Here is an 18,767-nt window from a genome sequence, read left to right as displayed (position 1 = left end):
CTCTAGCAATTCTTCGATTCTTTTGAAGCAGCACACTCGCATCATATTGTGTTGGAGAGGGCTTGCAATCACTATATCCAAAGCGACTCAAGATCTTTTCCACATAGTGGGATTGAAGAAATGTAATCCCACCATGATCGTATCTCAACAACTTGATGTTCAGAATGACATCAACCACTCCTAAATCCTTCATCTCAAAACAGTGAGATAGGAACTCCTTGACCTCCTTAATAACATTTAGGTTTGTCCCGAAAATCAGTATGTCATCAACATACAAGCAAAGGATAACTCCCTCGCCCCTACCATGGCGATAGTACACACATTTATCGGCTTCGTTTACAACAAAGCCTGCATTTGTTAAAGTTCTTTCAAACTTCTCATGCCACTGCTTGGGTGCTTGCTTAAGTCCATATAAAGACTTTCGCAACTTGCACACTTTTCCTTCTTGAGCATCTACTACAAACCCATCTAGTTGTTCCATGTAAATTTTCTCATCCAACTCTCCATTTAGGAAAGCATTCTTAACATCCATTTGATGAGCGAGAAGACCATGTGAGGCGTCTAGTGAAAGTAGTACTCAAAAAGTGGTCAGTCGAGCCACAGGTGAGTAAGTATCAAAGAAGTCTTCACCTTCCTTTTGGGTATAACCCTTAGCCACGAGTCATGCCTTGTACTTCTGGATAGTACCACCAGGCCTCAGCTTCTTCTTGAATACCCATTTGCATCCTATAGGTTTGCACCCATAAGGACGATCAGTGATCTCCCAAGTTTCATTTGCCAAGATGGAATCCATCTCACTACAGACCGCTTCCTTCCAGTAGTCAGCATCTTCATATGCATAGAACTGGGAGTGTCATCTATGAGATACACAAGAAAATCATCACCAAAGGACTTTGCAGTCCTCTGTCTCTTGCTCCTAGTAGGAACTTCATTGTTCTCCTCCACAAAATTTTCAAAGTGTTCCATCGAAATGGTAGGTTCAGTAATTCTAACTAATTCATGATTCAATGAATTAGGCATCTCCTGATTAGATGAGGTAGCCATATCCTTCATCGGAAAGATATCTTCGAAGAAATTCGCATCATTCGAATCCATGATTGTACCGACATGCATGTCAGATACCTCAGATTTTACAACCAAGAATCTATATCCAATGCTATGAGAAGCATATCCGAGGAAAACACAATGCACAGTTTTTGGTCCTAGCTAGCACTTCTTCAGAATGGGCACATTGACTTTCGCAAACAACCCTAGATTCGTAGATAAGAGAATTTTAACCTTTTCTTCTCCCATTCCTCGAATGGAGTTATCTCTTTGTTCTTTGTGGGAACTCGGTTTAGGACATGACATGCAGTCAATATGACTCCCCCACCATGCCTTGGAGAGACCCGATGTGTCCAACATGGCGTTAACCAAATCAGTTAGAGTACGGTTCTTTCTTTCGGCTACCCCATTTGACTAAGGTGAACAGGGAGGCATCCTCTCATGGATTTTACCATGTTCGTCACAAAAAGAATAAAATTCATTTGAGAAATACTCTCCACCACGATCGGACCTAAGCCTCTTGATCTTTTGATCAAGTTGGTTTTCAGCTTCAACTTTATAGATCTTGAAATAGTTCAAAGCCTCATCCTTAGATTTCGGCAGTATCTAGTGGAGTCATCAATTAACGTCATGAAATATTTCTTTCCACCTTTTGTCAAAATGCCATTCATTTCACATAGATCTGAATCTATGAGCTCTAGTGGTGCAAGGTTTCTTGTTTCGGCAGTCGTGTGAGACTTACGAGGTTGCTTGGCTTCCACACAAACTTGACACTTAGATCCCTTGACGGTGGTGAAACTAGGTATTAAGTTCAATTTGGCTAGTCGCAACATGCAACCAAAATTAACATGACAAAGACGCAAATGCCACACATTTGATTCACTATTGTTGCAAACATGATTGACAACTTTATCGCAAACATCTGCCAAGGATAAACGGAACAGGCCTCCTAACTCATAGCCTTTATGAAGAAAAGTTCCATACTTGGATATTACAAATTTATTCGACTCCAAGATAAGCTTGTAGCCATCTCTACATAGAAGAGATCCGCTAACAAGATTTTCATTGACGGAGGGGACAAAATGCACGTTCTTCAGTCGCACGATCTTGCCCAAAGTAAACTTCAGATCAACTATGCCAACACCACGAACATAAGCACTTGAACCGTTGCCCATCAGCACGATGGAAGTCCCTGCGGTCTGATAAGACGAAAACATGGAAATATCACCACATACATGCACATTAGCACCCGTGTCAATCAACCAATCGGGGAAATGACATACTGAAAGGATAGTGGGAAATATACCATACCCAGCATCCTTCACGTCAGTGTCACCAATGACAACGTTAGCGGTCTTGCCGCCTTTCCCATGTTGACGCTTGTCATAATGGTCAGGGCAGCTGGGTGCCCAATGATCAGGATCTCCGCAGACATGACAAACACCTTTCTTCTTGTCAGTCTTCTTCTTCAAGTTGGTGTGCTGCGAAGCCTTATTCTTCCCATCAAACTTGCCCTTGTTCTTGAAATTGTGGGGCTGGAAGTTTTTCTTCTGTACCAGATTGGCACTAGATCCTCCCTCAATACCTCGAGCACGTGTGTCTTTTGCTCTCACCTTTTCTTCCACATCAAGAGTACCAATGAGATCCGGAATGAAAAACTCCTGCCTCTTGTGCTTCAGTAAGGTAGCAAAGTTCCTCCACGACGGAGGAAGCTTAGTGATGATGACTTCGACAACAAACTTGTCCGGTAGCATACAATCGAAGTGCTCAAGTTCTCTAGCAAATGAGTGTATCTCGTGAGCTTGCTCAACCACGGAGTGCTCTTCCGTCATCCTGTAGTCATAGAATTGTTTCATGATGTACAACTCAGTACCAGCATCCGGGACCCCAAACTTGGCCTCGAGTGCATCCCACATATATTTTCCATTATCAATTGACGCATAAGCGTCAACTATGTTCCCACCAAGAACACTCAAGAGAGCAGCCTTAAACAGGGTATCCATTTTCTGAAAAGCTTGTTCCTCTTGAGCATCATAATCTCCTTCAAGTCTGCCAAGAGTGGCGTCATAGCACCTCATGGTTTGAAACCATAGAACGGCTCTCACGCGCCACCTCTTATAGTGGATACCCTCAAACATAGGAGGTCTCATGGAAGCAGCACAACCACTCGAGGTAAATTGCATATTATAAGGTTTTTGGATTGTTGGAAATATGAGCAATTTACCATAGGATTTTATTAACAAAAAAGGTAGATAAAACATGACTATCATAATACAGATGAAACCAGGAAGGTAATATAAAGATGAGACAGCAAAACACATGTGCACATGTGATCTAGAAGAGAACATATATAGAGTCGTTCTTGAAAGTGTGTTATATCGACTAGAGGGGGTGAATAGGCGATTTTTAGAATTTCAACACTGAGGAAATTCCTAACTGATGAATTATGTTCAGCGGAAATAGCACAGAATCTAAAGTGCAAATACTACAACAACAAATTACTTTGAAGATTATGAGAATCGGTTTGCACAGAACGCAGGTACAAAGAACGCAGGTTCAGATTAACTCGAATGAAGAATTTGAGGTTGAGGAAATTCAGAGAAAGTCTTCAGACAAATTCTTCAAATACCACAGATGAAAGTCTTCAACATACAATCCTGAGGAAATGAAAGAGTTGAAGAAATAGAACCCGTAGCTTGATGAAGACAGTTGTTGATGACCCAGTTCCAACTGATATGACAGTTGTACGTCTGGTTTGGAGCGGCTTGGTATTGGAACCAAAGGACACACAGTCCTGGGACACACAGTCCCTACCTAATTCTCCTTGAGCTAAGGACACACAGTCCTCGCCCAACACTCATGGTAAGTCTTCAGGGCACACTTCCAAACCCTCACAAACTCGATTATCCGGCGATCCACAATTGACTGCTGGATGCTCTAGACCATGACGCCTAACCTTCTGGAGGATGCACAATCCTCAAAGGTAAAATGCTTCAGTTCCACACAGGAACAAATTCTTCAGTGATGCTCAATCACTTGGTTTTTGGTTTTTGGTTTGGTGTTTGGGGTATTTCCTCACTTGATGATTTAGCCTCGAAGACTCTGAGGAATTTGGGTTGCTCTAAATGACAAGTGTCAGTTTCTCTCGGAGCAGCTAACCAGCTAGTGGTTGTGGGGGGTGGCTATTTATAGCCTGGGAGCATCCCGACATGATTTGACATAAATGCCCTTAAATAATGTGACCATTGGGTGGATAAGATTAGAGGCGTGGCGTGTGTCGCGGCAACGGTCAGAAATTTCAACTGTGAAAGTCCTCATGTCTCTCATATTCCCCACTTTGAGGCTGTGGTAGGTTTTGGCTTGGGTTGACCATCAAAAGTAAATTCATTCTGTAGTATTAGCTCGACCCCCTTTAATAGTATGGTGTTCCTATGACTCAGGAGTAAAGAAAATGAAACGGAAATAGTAAATATTCACGCTTCAAAGTCTCCAGACACTTTTTCTTCAGGACACACAGAATTCCTCATCTTCAATCTCTTCATGAGGAATATCAATTTCATCACAATTTCTTCGCGATCAAAGTCTTCAACTTCAGACCAATTTCTTCAGCCGAAGACATACATTTTTAGGGGTATATATTCATCCTATAATTCAGACTCCTCAGCGACTTATAGAGCATGTGTACACTTACAAACACATTAGTCTCTTAACCTATAAGTCTTCAAACCACCAAAATCACTAAGGGCACTAGATGCACTTACAATCTCCCTCTTTTTGGTGGTTGATGACTACTAGGTTAAGTTTTCAACAGGGATAATAATATGAAATGTAAGTACTGAGTTTGAGGAATTTGAAGTCAAGATACCGAGAGACTCCCCCTGAAGATGTGCATATTTTGAGGAATTTGCTTTGAAGAGGAGATGCACATTGATGATTTATATCATGGAGATCTCCCCCTGTATCTTGTAAATCATGCACATATTTGACATATAAAATGAGGAATTTGAGAATGCATGATGAGAAATGGTGTCTGACAAATTTCACCATGCCTGCGTTAATATACTTTGAGGAATAAGCATGCGAGAAAAAATGTTTAAAATAGTCAGAGCACCTTGGGGTTAAGTTACAACTCATTACATCAAAACACTCCCAAAAACCAAGAGTTTGTAACTTAATAATGTCTATAAGCCCCAAAATAGATCCCGCTTGAAGACTAACTCTCGGATTTCTCCCCCTTTGTCATCAATTGACAAAAAGGGACAAAAATTAGGACTAACGCCCTTTGAAGAAATCACTTCTTGGCTGATGAAGATGGCTGAGTGTTGGGGATATGTCAACCCGTCGGTGCAGTGCTCGCTTGTACGAGTCGCCCAACAGACGGACGCAAGTCGCCGCCTCCATGGTCTGGTTTACATCAACCCGTCGACGAAGTGCTCGCCTCTACGACTCACCGGAACAAACGGATGCAAGACGCCGTCCCCGCGGTCCGGATGACATCAACATATCGTGCAATGCTCACTTATAAAGCCATCCGACAGAAGTGCGCAAGCCGCCGTCCCCACGGTCCAATCTACATCAACACATCAGGAGAATTATTATTTACAATAAGTGGGTTTATATCTCGGAGATGGAGCGAGTACCAGTATCTTTTCTCCGCAGGCTTATGCCACAGTAAAATATGAAGATTTTCAAGCCGCCTCCTTGAGTCGACTTAAGACTCGGGGGCTACACAGACATGGCTCGCCAAATCCAACCAGGCTGAATAATTCAAGAACATCGGGTCATTACAGGCAAGATAACCCGGCCCCGAGAGCTATTGCTTCATTGTCGGGCATTTTAAAGTCGCCCAAGAGGACGAGTCGCCACGATGTGTCGTTCAAACATGGGTGCCCTGCTTCATTGGCAGGTATCTTAAAATTGCTCAAGAAGACGAGTCGCCATGATGCGCAGTTCAAACATGGGTGCCCGACTTAATGGCAAGAATTCATGGTTAAACCTTCCTGTCTGCATGATGCTACTCCGAACCCCGTGTACTCATTTCATGATAAGTCAATCCATATGGACCCTGAACTTATCCGGGTTAAAACATCGATTGGTCGTGAGTGCCGGCTTACAGAAAGCGAGGATACTCCATTTGCCATTAAGCCACTTTCTTGGTCAAACCTGCGTGTCTGCATGATGCTACTCTGAATCCCGTGTACTCTCGATTTGTCAATCCAGTTGGACCCTGAACTATCGAGGTTAAAACATCGATTGGTCGTGAGTGTCGGCTTACAGAAACCGAGGATATTCCATGGGCTATTAAGCCGCCTTCTTTGAAACTTGGTTAAACCTGCATGTCTGCATGATGCTACTGTGAATCCCGTGTACTCTCGATATGTCAATCCAGTTGGACCGTGAACTATCGAGGTTAAAACATCGATTGGTCGCGAGTGTCGGCTTACAGAATGCGAGGATAAACCAGTGGCTAACAAGCTAGTTTCATTGGAGTAAGATTTAAATCTCATAAACCAGCACTATTTTATACATGCATCATGTTGCATTACATCATGCATCATACATACATATCATGCCGGTCTTCAAACCGGGTCAAAGCATAAATTCTTGCAGGTGCAAATAAATTTTTGAATAGTTAATTTGGTTGGATTTTCATCATGGTTTATCATAACTAGTGTTAAATGATTAGGGTTTTAAAGCCAGCTCGGAAGAATTGACTATTGTCGAAGAGCCGCCCTATCACATATAATGCTGAGTCATCTAATTGACCGGCCCTTGGATTTCTTCAACATCGTGTTTTGTAGTAAACTACAACACTTATGGATTTCTCAAACATATGGATTTTTCAAGGATATATTTGCCGGGTTACATTGCAGACCACGATCAAGGATTTCTTTTATCACAAAGGCATCATCAGCTCACAGAGTGGATATGATTTTATTCTACAATGGAAGGAATAGCCCCGAGTCACTGCAGGCACACAACCCGGCACTTGGGGGCCACATTATTCAAATCAAGATTACATCAAGGTATGGAAGTCCCATGTCAGTGCAAGCATGCACCATGACACTTGGGGGCTAATGCAATCCGCTTTTCAAATCATCACATCATCAACAGACCCGGCTAGCTCAAGGAGATAAGCCGGCCCTCGGAGGCTACATATCGCTCTTTATTCGAGTATGGATTCAAGGAAGAGCCGGCTCATCATTTTTATAATGACCCGGCCCTTGGGGGCTACATATTGCCTCTCAAGTTTACATAGGCAGATCTACAAAGTCCCTACTCAATATTGCATAATGACCCGACCCTTGGGGGCTACATCATATGATGTTTTATTTTCAAAGGAGAAGAACGTGGAAGTCCCGAGTCGCCGCAAGAAATCAACCCGTCACTTGGGGGCTACACTATTCATATCATAATTTCTAAAGTCCCAGGTTGCCGCAGGCAAGAAAACCCGGCACTTGGGGGTTACAACACTAAGTTGTTTCACTGATCATGAGGTTCAAATTGAAGACCCGGCCCATCACACACTGATGACCTGGCCCTTGGGGTCTACAAGTAATATGGATATAACAAAAAATTGAAGAGCACATTTCATTTCGTCATGGAGATGAAGTATTGGGAGAACGACTCAACATCACACGGATTTCTTTATCCCCAATAATTCGATATAGTCCATTGGAGTTCAGTTGTTTGACCGGGCACTACCAATAGTCATGACCCGTCATTAGCAATCATGACCCGCCATTGTCAATCATAACCCGCCGAAGCAAGAGAAGTTGGTTCAACATTGTGTGGGTTTATTATTCCCCATCAAGCCAAAGCATTGGAGGCCGACTCAATGGCATATATATATTTTATTGCAAAAGACACGTACCTACGAGATGATTGAAGGCAGCTCGAAGAAACCCGGATTTTTCAAGGAGCCACTTCAGTACATCAAGCCGGCGAGAGGAGCAAGCCGGTCCCTTAACATATTTATTATTATTATTTAAGGAGCTTACCATGAATAAATTGAAGCTAACCTGGGGGCTAATGTTGGGGATATACCCCGCAGTGTACCCCGGCTTGGAGTATGACCCGCCAAGGACTTGGCGACTCACCGGCGACTGAGCGGTGACCTAGCGGGCGGCTCATAGATTACCCCATAGGCGACTCAGACAAATGACGAAGGCCCAAGGCCCGGCGTACACTCTGACATAAGGCGACTCATAGAGAGGCCAGGAGGGCCGACTCACACAGAAGGCCCAAGAAGAGAAAAGACTCCCACAAGAAGGAAACAAGACCCGGATTAGGATTCAAGAGAGACTAGTCCTATTCCTACTCCTAGTAGGACTCTACATGTAAACTTACCCCTTCCACCTATATAAAGAGGGGTAAGCCGTCCCAAGAGGGACAAGATACACAACTTAGGTCTAGACAAGACAAATCATGATATAGACAGATTAGACAGCCACGAGATTAGAGGTGGCGAGTCTGCACCCTTGTAATCGAGATCCTCGTCTTCATCAATGAAACACAAGCAGGACGTGGGCTTTTACCTCCATCGGAGGGGCCGAACCTGGGTAAACTCGCGTCTCTCGATTCTGACCAACCCCTTCAAGCCGCCACATGGTTGTGATGGCCTCACACCTAAGTCCTTGTACGAGGACATCTGTCGTGAGAAAACCACGACAGTGAGGATTCTTGGAGACAGGCTTCTTCCTTAGACGAGTTGAAGTGTCTTCTGGTTCTTCATCTGACTCAGAAGTGCCGAATGAAGAAAATGAGCTGTCCACCAAGTTAGGAACTGGAATTGGCTTGAATTTCTTCTTTGAAGGCCATGACCAGTCGAAGTCTTGAGTAAACTCCAATTCCTCAAGTTCCTCTTGAGTCTTCAGATGAGACAACGTGGCCCAAGTTCGATCAAACACCTCATGAAGATAATAGTGATGTTTCTTCATTGCATTATGTGTTTCGTTAAGGGTTTTCACAATGGCACTGAACTGACGTTTCACCCACTTGTGATTGTGATCGACCTTTTGATGAAGACTGAGGAGTAGCTCTATGTTATCATCAATCTGGGAGTAGTTGAGCTTGGTGGATCTTGGGTAGCAGTGTCATCATATGAAGAATATGAGTCTACCTTGCGAAACTGGCCATCAAGGGGACGATTTCCTTCATCTATCACAGATTTGCCTTTTCCATCAACAGGCTCAAATGATTTCTTGATGACTTTCATCGGTGGCAGATATCCGAAAGGATTCAGAAAATCAGCTTGGTAATTGATGCCTGGCCTGTTTCTGATGAATCTCATGATCCATGGTGCATAAATCTTCAATTCAAATGGCGACAGGGCATTGTCAGCCAAAGTCCTCAAGAAGAAATCATGAAGGTTCATTGGTATGCCATGGATGACATTGAACATGATATTCTTCATGATGCCTATGACATCTTCTTCATCAATCATGCTCTTTGATAGGAGCAATGGCATACGAAAGGATTCTGTAAACTGTTGGTTCATACTTCAAGTCTTGTACCAGAAATCAAGTCTTCGGAGGTTGGTCCTTGACCAAAGGCTTCATGAGGACTTCCATCAGTCTGTTGGGCAGTTCACTTTCATCATACATCAGAATTGCATCCTCTGAGGGAATTGAGATTGGAAGAGCTCAAAGCAATTCAGTTGCATGCGCTTTGTAGTGTGTGTGCTGAGTCATCCAATCCAAAACCCAAGTGTTGACATCCTTTCGGTCGCCAGAGATGTGCAGAGTCGCGTAGAACTGAAGAATGATGTCAGTGTTCCAATCGCCGATGTCAGTGCATCAAGGCAGTAATCCAGCTTCATGAAGAACGTTGAGGACTGAGCAAAGCAAGGTATTTCCTCCATATCACAGTGAGGTATATGGGTATGCTGAAATATCTTATTTCTCCCACAGAGCACTCAAGCATAATAGTTGAATTGGTTCCTTGTCCAAAACTTCATGTGCCTCATGCGAAGCTTATCATATGGATTTTTGCTAGTGAAGTACATGTGTTCTTCATAAAATGCCTCTTTCTAAAACTTTGGCCTTTTGGAGAAAGGATGATTCTGCTGTGGTTGAAGATTACGCTGCTGTTCTTGAGGAGTAGCCACTATCATTGTTGTTTTTGTGTTTACCACAACAATAGCAGTTTCAGTGTTGGGCGCAGTAGCATTTTCTTCAGCCTGAGCATTTTCCTCAGTTTGAGGATTTTCCTTAGGATGAGGAATTTTCTTGTTGGAGGAGGCATTTGCAGTGTTCGTTGCTGCATTGTCCTCGACTGATGGAGCTGATTCTTGAGGAGATTCTCAAGAAAGGTTTTCCCATGAGAACCTGTGAGGATTTCAGTTGCAACAGGAGTGTAGGGCATTTGAGTTGACCTAGGTGAGTGAGGATGAGTCTGTTCCCAGAAATCATCATGAATCACTCGAGTGTTGCACCCAGTTTCATCATCACCCACTTGTTCTTCAGTGGTCTTTGGAGGAATATTGGACTGAGGAATATCGTCTATCTGTATTTCCTCATCCATGATTTCTTTATCTTCAGAATCCTCCATTTCTTCATCATCTTCAGGAATGGCATAGTCAACTTCGAAGGGAACGATCAAGTAAGATGGAGCTACATTCACAGGAGTAGCATCCATCAGGGCAGTTGAAGACTCTGACTGAGTGACCTTGTGGCGTTTGGCCTGTGAGGTTTCCGAGGTCATTGAAGCTTTTTCTTCTTTGCTTCTTTCTCAGCCGCTGTAGTCTTCTTCACGCCTCATGCAGATGGAATCATCTTGTTCACCTTTGAGGGTTGTGGTGAAGGAATAGTTTCATCAGGCACTAGTGCAGATTCAGGCTTCGTAGTTTCATCAGCTCGAGCATTTTCTTCAGTTGGAATGTCTTGAGCAATTTCCTCAACAGCTAATTCATCAGTTTCATCTTCCTCAGCTAGCTGAACAGTGTAGCTTGACTGAGGTGCTGCTTGCTGCTTTGGAGGGGGCGTTCTCTTGTTGTATTCGTCAACTGCGGCAGATGCAGCCTTGATGAATTTCACCTTGACTTCTTCACAATCAGTGTGAAGACTTGTATACTTATCTGTTAGGGTTTTAAGTTCAACCTGAGTTGATACAAGTGCTTCAGGCGTCAGCTTGAGGAGATTCTGTTTGAGGAATTTCTCCTTCTTGATTTTTGCAACCTTTGCTTGCTTGGCTTGCTGCTCTTTCCACTTTGCCTCATTGATGAAGGTGGCCACCATGTGGCTTACACCAGGGGGAAGCTTTAAGTCATCAACATGAGTGTTTGGATCTGCATACCAGAGGTCTATGAAATCCAGCAAAACCTTCGGGTCCATTGCTAGAGAAATGGAGCTTCCTGAGGCTTGAGCAACTCGTTCCTGCTTGTTTCTGATGATCGCTTGAAGTGTCTCCTCATCAAATTCTTCACTTCCTTCTGCATGCACAAGGAACGTTGATGACTTTGCTAGGACTTGGCCTGATGCCTCTTCCAGCACTCATTTTAGTCTTCAATAAAGGTGGTGAAGACTTTGCAGCAGAGCTCGTGGCAGACGAAACTAAGAACTTGATTGAGCAGGCTGATGCTTAATGAGTTGCTTGTGTTGAGGTTGTGAAGACTGTGGTTCTGTTGAATATTTTGCTACTGTTACAGTCTTCTGGGGCATTTTCTCTTTTGGCACTGAGGCTTTGGGTTTCTTTAGCAAGTCTTCTTCTGAGGAATAGTTGTAGCAGAGGCCTGAGCAACTCAAGAGGTGGCGGTAGTGCCTGCAGCAGCAGAGTCATCATTGAATTTCTTCACAGCTGCTTCTACCTTCTTCTGTAGCTTAGACAAATATTTGCTCTTCTCATCTGGATAATCCTCAATGGTTTCAACGCTTGAGGGATGAGCAGCTTGTTGATCACCCTCACGGGGCCTCTTGCAAGGTGGCTTGAGGGCGAATTTCTTCGCATACTTAGGAGTAACATATCTGTACTCCTTCCACTCCTTAGCCCACCTCCGTTCAATTTTCTGAAGCCTTATCTTGAGCTTCTCCATGGTTTCTTTGCCATGAATTTCCTCATCTAGAGTGCAGTAGTCAGCATATATGTCTTCAGGTATTTCAAATGTTGTGTTATGTTCAAGCTTCTTTCCTCCCTTCTGCTTCTGGTCATCCTCCATTTTCTTCAACTGAAGCTTTTGCTGAGGAATATGAACTCTTGAAGATTCTGATGAAACAGGTAAAGTTTCTTTGAGGAATGCTGCAAATGAGTTAAGTTGATGAGAACCTAGAGATTCATCAGCTGACATTTATGTACCTGTGAACACGGTATAGGTGCGAAGAATTTGGAGAGGTCATATGCGTTCTCAGATTTGAAGAAATTGAAAAATTTATAAGTTGAGGTATTTGACTAGTCGGTTGAGGAATTTGACTAAGCATTTTCATCTTGGGTTCTAGAGTTGTGCATATTCGAGAATTTACACAATTGAGGAATGTCATGAAGAATTTGAGTGGTTTAGTGAAATTCATCAAGTGTTTGAGGAATGAGTGTGCGTGGCTGACAAACACTCTGAGGAAAAACAGATTTTGCGAGTCTAAAGTGAAATAATAGATCAATAGAGGTAGTAAAAAAGGATTTTAATTACCTTGAGCGAAGAACACGAAGAACTGGAGAAGTAAAAGGGAGAAGCTCTTCGGTTCAGATCTTCTGCGCCCTAACTCGGCGACAGAGATCAGGTACGGTGACGACGGAGGAAGAGATTCCGCGTCCGGCAAGAGCTCGGCAATGGCGAGGGCGAGGCAGCGAAGCTTTTCCTCACCGGCGACGAGGAAGCTAGCGGTGGCGCTAGGTTGAGCTCGAGCGGAAAGTTTTGACTGCGGGGGTAAGGTCCTATTGATAGCTGAGGTGAAAAACTGTTCGGCCGAAACTTTCAGACCAAACTACCCTTCCCATTTGTCTCTGCACGACACGTGGAGCCCACGACTGAAGTGGTGGAGATCGTGGTTACCGATCGTGAGAAGTGGGTCCAGTTACTATGTAAAGTTATAAAAATGATTTTTGAATCTTTGAGGATTTCGTTGCAAAGTCCTCAGTTGTCAAGGACTCGGTGAGGATTTTGAACAAGTGTCAAGTAGAACACATATGAAGAAATGAATAGACTGGGTTGAGCTTAGCATAGAGGGGAGTCGGGTCCGATCACATTCACTTAGATGAAATATCAAATTGAAGACTAAGCTATAAGTGAATGTCGTTGAGGACTTTGAAATCTCAGTATATATATATATATATATATATATATATATATATATGCAAATGAAAAATCATCAAATGTTTCGAAGAATTTGAAGATTTTGAAAACTTGAGGATTTTGTGACAGAGTGCCAGATTGATGAATTTCAACTTTGAAGAAAAGCAGCTTGAAGTGTTTCAAAGTTGTGTGGTGGTGTGACCCAACGTATAAGAATGATGATTTCAGGCGCCGCTTACAATTGTCGTAGGGCCCTGAGAACCAAATTATTCATTACTTTCCTCGCACTAAGAGTGATATTCTTCATTGATTGAAGAAAAACGATTCTTCGTGTGTTGCACACCTAAGTCATCAATTTTGCACAAGTGTTAGGATGTGTGCATGTTTTCACAAAACATTTGAAGACTCTAGGATATTTAGCTCACACCGCAACTTGCAAAACCTTTTCTCATCCAAGGGCTTAGTGAAAATATCTGCTAGCTGATTGTCAGTCTTCACATGATCAACGATGATATTGCCCTTGATGACATGGACCCAAAGAAAATGATGACGAATTTGGATGTGCTTAGTCTTCGAGTGTTGTACTGGGTTGTAGGCGATCTTGATTGCACTCTCATTGTCGCAGTAGAGAGGCACAATCTTCATGTTGATGTCGTAGTCTTTGAGGGTTTGCTTCATCCATAGCAGCTGAGCACAGCAGGATCCAGCAACAATGTACTCAACTTTGGGAGTGGAGAGAGAAACACAGTTATACTTCTTTGAGGACCAGCAGATTAATGATATTACGAGGAAATGGCATGTGCCTGATGTTGACTTGCGATCCACACGGTCACCAGCATAATCAGAATGAGAATATCCAACGAGATGAAGATCTGAGCCCTTGGGGTACCATAATCCTAGTGTTGGTGTGCGAGCTAAGTATCGAAGAATATGCTTCACAGCCTTATGGTCTGATTCCTTAGGTTTTGCTTGAAAACGAGGACACATGCAAACACTAAGCATTATATCTGGCCTAGATGCACATAGATACAATTAAGAGCCAATCATCAAGCGATATACCTGCTGATCTAACTCTTTACCATTTTCGTCAGTGCAGAGGTGGCCGTTGGTAGGCATAGGAGTCTTGACGCCTTTCCATTCATGCATGTCGAATTTCTTCAAAACATCCTCGAGGTATTTCTCCTGTGATAGGAAGATGCCATTGCATTGTTGACGAATTTGAAGACCTAAGAATAATTTCAGCTCCCCCATCATAGACATCTGACATTCTTCACTCATCATGTAAGCAAATTCATCACTGTAACATTTGTCAGTACAACCAAAGATAATGTCGTCGACATATATTTGGCACACAAAAAGTTCATTATCATAGGATTTTGTGAAAAGAGTTGGATCTAGTGAACCAGGTTTGAAGCCTTTCTTCACGAGTAATTCCTTCAGTGTATCATACCACACCCGAGGGGCTTGCTTGAGGCCATAGAGTGCCTTTTGAGTCTGAAGACTTTGTCTGGATGCTTCAGATCCCCAAAATCTAGGGGCTGAGCAACATATACTTCTTCCTCAAGCTTACCATTGAGGAATGCACTTTTCACATCCATTTGATATAGAGTAATGTTATGATGATTATCATAAGCAAGTAGTATTCCAATAGCTTCAAGTCCAGCAAGAGGTGCAAAAGTTTCATCAAAATCATTTCCTTCAACCTATGTGTAGCCTTGGACTACAAGTCGTGCCTTATTCCTCACCACTTGACCATCCTCATCTTGCTTGTTTCGGAAAATCCACTTGGTGCCGATGATATTGTGCTTGCGAGGATCTGGTCGTTTGACGTGTTCCCATATGTCATTTAGCTTGAATTGAAGAAGTTCATCTTGCATGGCATGAATCCACTCAGGTTCCATGAAGGCTTCAACAACTTTTGAGGGTTGTGTGATAGACACAAAAGATGAATGCACACAAAAGTTAACTAAATGTGAAGCTTTTGAGCGAGTGAGAGGACCTGGCGCATTGATGTCATCGAGGATTTTGTCAAGTTCCACTTCATTTGCAATCCTTGGATGGGCTGGTTGAAGATTTTGTCTGGGCTGAGGAATTTGATCTGGAGCAATTTCCTCAGGTGGACCTTCTTGAATTGCACCAGTGTTGGGGATGATTTCTTCAACAATTTCCTCAGTAGGAACGATGTCTTCAGTAGCTTTGAACTTGATAGCTTCCTCGGGAGATAATTTGTCTGGCATAGGAGGCAATTGCTCTCTTTGCAAGCCATTAGTTTCATTGAACCGCACATCTACAGTTTCAACAACCTTGTTGTGATGGGTGTTGAAGACTCTATAGGTGTGTGAGTCCTTTCCATAACCAAGCATAAAACCCTTATGTGCTTTAGGTGCAATTTTTGAGCTTTGGTGAGGATCTCTAATCCAGCATTTTTGCGTCGAAGACTTTGAAATAACTTACATTGGGTTTCTTGTCAGTGAGGAGTTCATATGAGGTTTTCTTGAGGAATTTGTGAAGATATACCATGTTGATGATGTGGCAAGCAGTGTTGATTGCTTCAGGCCAAAAACGACGAGGAGTCTGATATTCTTCAAGCATGGTTTGTGCCATTTCAACCAGGCTCCTGTTTTTGCGTTCAACGATGCCATTCTATTGAGGAGTATAAGGAGGAGATAATTCGTGAGTAATACCAAGTTCATCAAGATAATCATCAAGGCGGTGTTTTTGAATTCTTTCCCATTATCACTCGTGATGTGTTTCATCTTGACGCCGAAGTTCATCGAGGCCCTTGAGGAAAATCGTTTGAAGATTTCCTGCACTTCAGTTTTATACAGAATGATATGTACCCAAGTATATCGAGAATAGTCATCAATGATGACAAAGCCATATAAGGATGTTGCATTGGTTAGAGTAGCATAATGAGTAGGTCCAAACAGATCCATGTGAAGCAATTCAAACGGGTGAGTGGTAGTCATGATAGTCTTCGAGGGGTGTTTGGATCTGGTCATTTTTCCAAACTCACAAGCACCGCAGAGGTGGTCGTTGAGGAATTTGACTGATTCGATGCCAATGACATGCTTCTTCTTCGCCAGCGTGTGCAAATTCGTCATGCCTGCATGACCAAGTCTTCGATGCCATAGCCAGCCTTCTGAGGTTTTTGCTAATAAGCATGTGGCTGGTTGAGGACCTATGGAAAAATCAACAATGTACAAATCTCCTCTCCTAAAGCCTTCGAAGACTTTGGATCTGTCAGATTCCATGATGACTACACATCTATATTTTCCAAAGATAACAACCATATCAAAACCACAAAGCATTGAGATTGACATGAGGTTAAACCCAAGGGATTCGACAAGCATCACTTTGTCCATGTGTCTGTCCTTGGAAATAACCACTTTGGCAAGTCCCAATACCCTGCTTTTACCTTTGTCAGCATAAGTGATTTGCTTCAGTGGTGATGGAGTCAGTGGCATATTCATCAACAAGCTTTTATCACCAGTCATGTGGTTTGTGCAACCACTATTAAGAACCCACTCAGTATTCTTGGGGTTGTCATCATGCAGATGAATTAGTATAGCTTACCATCTCATATGCTTCAGCCTTGAAGAATATGATTTCAATTTCATCAAATAGGAATTACATCATAAACAGTAAATTTGAGGACGTGTGAAATGTTATCATTTCATCAATTTTAGCTTGCGTCCAATCAAGCATTTTCCTCAGGTCTCCAGCAAATTCTTCAGATGATGATTTTCATCTGGAGACCTGACCTGCAGAAGTGATTAGTTCAACTTCTTCACCACCCACATCTGAAGGGGTGGCAAAGAGTTCATCATCCTGCGAGCACCATATGAGAAAGGGGGCATTGAAGCTAATGCACTTCGTTTCATAGTAGGGGGGTTAGAGTACTCAAATGAATAGGTAGAGAAGTTCTTTAAGGATTTATGAATATAATGATTTGAGGAATAATGCTCATATTCATAACCCCTGTAATCTCCCTGCATATCAGAAGTATTAGCACGAGTATGAGCATAGTATTGACCAGTTGAGGATTTTGATCCTCTTGAAGACTTTGGTCCACCTGAGGAATTTGATATGGGGTTCAGGTTCTTCACACGTGGAGTCATGAGGACATTCACCTAAAGATTTTCCAAGCAAATTTTAGGGACCCAGATTTTCCTCAGGGGAGGTCCATTCATGCAGTTAGTTCCAACATATCGAGCAAATACTTCACCAGTTTGATTTTTGAACAGTTTATAGTTGGAGTCAATTGACTCATTTGAGGATTAAGATAATTCACATGCAAATCCTGTTAGAGAGGATGGATCGACGGGAGGACCTTTAGCAGCAACCCATGAGGTTTTGGGATACTGCTCAGGTTTCCAATATGATCCATCAGCATTCAATTTTCTCTCGAAGGCAATTCCTTCTTTCCTCGGGTTCCTGTTCAAGTTCTACTTTTTGAGCACATCGCAAAGGGTTTGATGCCCTTTGAGACTTTTGTATATGCCTGTCACATACAATTCCTTCAGCCTGCATTTTCGTCGGTAACATTTGTGGTTTCCTCAAGTGAGGAATTTGATACCGCATGAGCAGTTGAAGAATTTGTAGCAATAGAAGCATTTGATGATTCTGGTGAAGAATTGGTAGTTTCACGCTCGATGCATTTGAGACATGGTGGAGTGAATTCAACCTGAGCGGCACTGATCTGTTCAGCAAGCAATGAATCGTTTTCCATTCGAAGGTCATCATGAGACATCTTCAACTTCTCAAGATCAAGTTTCCTTTTAAGAAAATTTATAGGAAAGTTTCTCATGATCAACCAAGAGTGTGCTATAACAATCTTGAAGACTATCAAATCTAGACTTAAGACTTTTCACATCTTCAGTGAGGATTTGAGTATGATTCATTTCATCATTCAACAGATCATCGCTTCTGTCTAGCAGTTTTTGAAGCTTTTCAATGGCACTTTGTTGTTTAGTTGCAATGTTGGCAAGTTTACTATAACTGGGTTTTTTTATAATCATCGGGTTCACTGTCACTTGAGTCAGAGGAGGAAGAGTCATTCGGTACCTTTGAACCTTTTTCCATGAAGCAATAGGTTAGAGCGAAGTCATCAGCATAGTCATCAGTGTAGATCGTGTTGTCATTTTCTTCAAGGTTAAAGATTGACTTGCTGACGAATGTGTTAGCCAGTGCAAGACTTGCCACACCAAACTCCGAGTCTTCTTCAGAACCTTCCTCTTCATCACATTCCTCAGATTCTTCCTCAGAATCCATTTCCTTGACAATGAGTGCCCGAGCCTTTCTGAAACTAGTCTTCTTGTGCGATGAGGACTTTGAGGATGAGGATTTTGAAGATTTATTCTTTTTATTCGAGTCATCAGAACTTTCATCCTTGTATTTCTTCTTCTTTGATTCCTTCACCCAGCGAGGACAATCAGCAATATAGTGACCAGATTTCTTGCATTTATGGCAAGTTCTTTTCTTGTAGTCCTCGGATGAA

This window comes from Hordeum vulgare, chromosome 4H, assembly GCF_904849725.1.
Source record: "Hordeum vulgare subsp. vulgare chromosome 4H, MorexV3_pseudomolecules_assembly, whole genome shotgun sequence".
In the NCBI taxonomy this organism is placed as follows: Eukaryota; Viridiplantae; Streptophyta; class Magnoliopsida; order Poales; family Poaceae; genus Hordeum; species Hordeum vulgare.
The sequence above is the reverse complement of the archived record's forward strand: the minus strand, read 5'-3'. Positions refer to the sequence as shown.